The 5127-nt window shown below is 43.7% G+C and overlaps 1 pseudogene; it reads left to right on the top strand.

The window, feature by feature from the left end:
• Nucleotides 1-3340: 3340 nt before the first annotated feature.
• LOC100612692 (large ribosomal subunit protein eL22-like) lies at nucleotides 3341-3957 on the top strand (annotated as a pseudogene).
• The last annotated feature ends 1170 nt before the right edge of the window (nucleotides 3958-5127 follow it).

Below are 5127 nucleotides of genomic sequence, written 5' to 3'. Positions count from 1 at the left end.
TACTCCATCTTTGTTGATGAGGCTCAGGGAGAAGAGGTGAACTGCCTGAGGCTACACCACCAATAAGGACAAAGTCACGATTTGAACTCAATTCCTCTGCCTCCTTTACTAAGAGATACTAACTCAGAAATGCTCTGAACAGTCAGCCAAGCAATGTCTTCAGACAGTTTATATTTTACTTCAACTCTCACCTCAAGGAGCCAAATAAGATCATCTCCCTAGAGAGCATTGCAGAGAAAATTCTCAAAGAGCTTGAGGGAAATGCCAACCCACTCCTACCCGCTGAGCCCACAGGGAATTCAGGAATCATAGCTTGACAGATTCTCAGGAAATAGTCATCGATTTCACAATGAACTGAATTGACACTTAGCAATGTGAATCTGCTGCAAAAACATCTCAAAACCGAGTAAGTGGATACCAGGCACTATGGGTGGCTGAGTTCTTTTGCTGGACCCTCCATTTAGGCCAGTTTTCTCCTCTTCTAAACATGGATTTATCACTTCAAAAGACACTGGTTAGAAAACTGGTATTGCTAAGCTCTGGGATAATCACAGAGCCCATCACATAGGGTAGCAGCCAAGATTAACTGAAAAATAGACTATGTAGCCATGGAATACTACTCAGCCATAAAAAGGAATAAAATAATGGCATTTGCAGCAGCGTGCATGGAGGTGGAGACCATTATTCTAAGTGAAGTAACCCAGGAATGAAAAACCAAAAATCATATGTTCTCATTTGTAAGTGGGAACTAAGCTATGAGGACGCAATGCATAAGAATGATATAATGGACTTGGGGACTGGGGGAAGAGAGTGTGGGAGGTGGTGAGGGATAGAAGACTACACATTGAATACAGTGTACACTGCTCAGGTGACAGGTGCACCAAAATCTCAGAAATTGCCACTAAATAACTTATCCATGTTGGCCAGGCACAGTGGCTCACACCTGTAATCCCAGCACTTTGGGAGGCCAAGGCGGGTGGATCATTTGAGGTCAGGAGTTTGAGACCAGCCTGGCCAGCATGGTGAAACTCTCTCTCTACTAAAAATACAAAAAAAAAAAAAAAAAAGAAAAAGAAATCAATGTAACCAAAAACCACCTGTTCCAAAAACCGTTGAAATATATATAGTTAAAATGAATAAGATCTACTATTTGATGGCAAAACAGAGTGATTATAGTCAACAATAATTTATTGTACATTTTTTATGTTTTTTCTTTTTTATTTTTACTGTACCCTTTCTTTTTTCTTTTTTTTTTTTTTTTTTGAGACAGAGTCTCGCTCTGTTGCCCAGGCTGGAGTGCAGTGGCGCACAGTCTCTGCTCACTGCAAGCTCTGCCTCCCAGGTTCACGCCATTGTCCTGCCTCAGCCTCCCGAGTAGCTGGGACTACAGATGCATGCCACCACGCCCGGCTAATTTTTTGTATATTTTTTAGTAGAGACGGGGTTTCACCGTGTTAGCCAGGATGGTCTCGATCTCCTGACCTCGTGATCCACCTGCCTCAGCCTCCCAAGGTGCTGGGATTACAGGTGTGAGCCACCATGCTCAGCCTACTGTACCTTTTCTATGTTCATTTAAAAGTAATTGAAAGAGTACATACAATTGGAATGTCTGTAACACAGAAAATGATAAATGCTTGAGGTGATAGATACCCCATTTACCTTGATGTAATTATTACACATTGTATGCCTGCATCAAAACATCTCATGTGCCCCACAAATATATATCTACTATGTACTCATAAAAGTTAAAAAAATTTTAATCAGAAGAAAATAAACCTATAACAAAATTTTTACAAATTAAAAAAACCAGACTATGTAGTACTTCACACCGGCTTAGACATGAATTCAAAATCATGAATGTTGGCTGTTAGGAATATAACTATTTATTATAACTGTTAATATTATGATTATTATTATTATTGAGACAGCGTCTGGCTCTGTACCCAGACTGGAGTGCAGTGGCACGATCTCGGCTCACTGCAACCTCTGCCTCCCATGTTCAAGCAATTCTCCTGCCTCAGTCTTCCTGTAGCTGGGATTACAGGTGCACATCACCACATCCAGCTAATTTTTTAAGAATATTTTTGGTAGAGATGGGGTTTCACCATGTTGACCAGGCTGGTCTCGAACTCCTGACCTAGAGTGATCCACCCACCTCGGCCTCCCAAAGTGTGAAGATTACAAGATAAGCCACCGTGCCTGGCCAATATCATCATCATCATTATTATTATTATTATTATTATTATTATTTTGAGACAGTCTTGCTCTGTCATACAGGCTGGAATGCAGTGATGCAATCTCAGCTCACTGCAACCTCTGCTTCCCGGGTTTAAGCAATTCTCGTGCCTCAGCCTCCCAAGTAGCTGGGATTACAGGCATGTGCCACCACACCTGGCTAATTTTTGTATTTTTTTTTCTTTCTTTCTTTCTTTCTTTTTTTTTTTTTAGTAGAGACAGGTTTCACCATGTTGGCCAGGCTGGTCTCAAACTCCTGATTTCAGGTGATCCGCCCACCTCACCTCCTGAAGTGCTGGGATTATAGGTGTGAGCCACCACACCCAGCCATAACTGTTAATATTAAACCTCTACCCTCATTCTACACTTTGCTTCTCCCTGTACCAAGCAGATTTTCCTATCTTCCTACATCTTCTCCTACCTGGGAGGATTCAGGGCCACATGTAAGAAAGGGGGCAAAATAAAGGGGTTACGCTTATTGCAGCACAATTCATAATTCCCAAGGTACAGAACCACCTTAAGTGCCCACTGATCAATGAATGGATAAAGAAAATGTGGTATATATACACTATGGACTACTACTCAGCCATAAAAAGGAACGAAATAATGTCTTTTTTTTTTTTTTTTTTTGAGATGAAGTCTCGCTCTGTCACCCAGGCTGGAGTGCAGTGGTGCGATCTCGGCTCACTGCAAACTCTGCCTCCCGGGTTCACGCCATTCTCCTGCCTCAGCCTCCCGAGTAGCTGGGACTACAGATGCTGGCAACCATGCCTGGCTAATTTTTTTTTTTTTTTTTGTATTTTTAGTAGAGACGGGGTTTCACCGTGTTAGCCAGGACGGTCTCGATCTCCTGACCTCATGATCCGCCTGCTTCGGCCTCCCAAAGTGCTGGGATTACAGGCGTGAGCCACTGCACCCAGCAGAAATGTCTTTTGAAGCAACTTGGATGGAGTTGGAGACCATTATTTTAAGTGAAGTAACTCAGGAATGGAAAACCAAATACCATATGTTCTCACTTATAAGTGAGAGATAAGCTATGAGGACACAGAGACATACAGAGTGATATAATGGACTCTGGAAACTCAGAACGGGGAATGGGTGGGGAGTGTGGAATAAAATACGACATATTGGGTACGATGAACACTACTTAGGTGGTGCACACACTAAAATCTCAGAATTCACCATTATACAATTCATTCATGCAACCAAATATAACTTGTACCCCCAAAGCTACTGAAATTTTATAAAATTAATAACAATTTAAAAAGAAACAGTTCTCTTTCTGCCTCCACTGCCACCATGGCTCCCGGGAAAAAGCCTGTGGTGAAGAGGGGCAAAAAAAAGAAGCAGGTTCTGAAGTTCAGTCTTGATTGCACCCACCCCGTAGAATATGGAATCATAGACGCTGCCAATTTTGAGCAGTTTCTGCAAGAGAGGATCAAAGTGAACTGAAAAGCTGGGAAACTTGGCGGAGGGGTGGTGACCATCGAAAGGAGCAAGAGAAAGATCGCCATGACATCTGAGGTGACTTTTTCCAAAAGGTATTTGAAATATTACACCAAAAAATATTCAAAGAAGAATAATCTATGTGATTGGTTTGCGTAGCTGCTAACAGCAAAGAGAGTTATGGATTACATTATTTCTAAATTAATCAGGACGAGGAAGACGAGGATTAAATTTCATTTATCTGGAATATTTTGTATGAGTTCTTGAATAAAACTTGGGAACAACAACAACAAAAAAAGAAACAAAAAACTTCTTATTTTTTTCTTTTTTTGAGATGGGTCTCACTCTGTCACCCAGGCTGGCATATGCAGTAATGTAATCATAGTTTACTGCAGCCTCGACTTCCCAAGCTCCTGCCATTCTTCCACATCAGCCCCCTGAGTAGCTGGGACTACAAGTGTGTGCCACCACACCCGGCTAATTTTTAAATTTTTTTGTAGAGACAGGATATGGCTATGTTGTCCAGGCTGGTCTTGAACTCCTGAACTCAAGCCATCCTCCTGCCTCAGTCTCCTAAAGTGCCAGGATTACAGGAGTGAGCCACTACTTCCAACTTCAAAAAAACAAATCTCAACCCATCAAGTCGCCCCCTCCTTTTCCTTCCCCCGAGAGACATCCACATTCACACTTCACTGGCTCACTTTCTCTGGCTATAACTTCTGTGCCTTGGGTTAGTAGCCCCTCTTCATCTGTGCAGAATGGGTTAGGTTTGCCCAGCGCTCACTGAGAGCTCTCCCGGCGTGGGTCTTTCTGGTACCTCTGGAAATCTTCTCTTGTGCCAAAGGAAGAAGACAAGGAGGCTTTGTACAGCTCAGGCCCTCCCAGCCACTGACAATCTTTTAATTGGGCTGTCCTCTCACCCCATCTCTCTCCCTAAAGAGATGACCAGCCCCTATTTCCTGTTTCCTTTGGCCCTTTGCCTTTGGGTATGGATTGGGAGAGCAAGCCCCTGCCAGATTTCCCACCACTTGTGCCCCGGCCCAGCCAGGCTGGGAGGACCTAAGGACATCCTGTAGCATTGCCTGTGGAGGCAGTACAGGTGCCTGGGAGGCAAATCCCTAACTAGTCTCTGTGTGCCCTGGGCCACCTCCTAACTTCTCCAAGCCTTACATTCTGCATGCGCCCATGACCCTGGCAGGTAGCCTCACAGTCCACGCAGATTGTGACGGTACCTGCCAGGGTCATGGGAGCATTAAGTGAAAGAGAAACGTCTGCACATTAGGGCACTTCATTCATGCAGGTGGTTATGAGCGTTCTCCCCTAACTGCACAGGGCTTGCCACTCTGCGCCCCCCATATCCCATTCATCCCTTTCTCACCTCCACTCTTCAGATTCTCTATTTAGTGCCTTTCCTGGGACTTGAGAGTCAAGAGGCCTGATCATGCA

The sequence above is a fragment of the Pan troglodytes genome, chromosome 8 (assembly GCF_028858775.2).
Source record: "Pan troglodytes isolate AG18354 chromosome 8, NHGRI_mPanTro3-v2.0_pri, whole genome shotgun sequence".
NCBI lineage: Eukaryota > Metazoa > Chordata > Mammalia > Primates > Hominidae > Pan > Pan troglodytes.
Note: the sequence above shows the minus strand (reverse complement) of the source record. Positions and strands in the feature narration are given on the sequence as shown.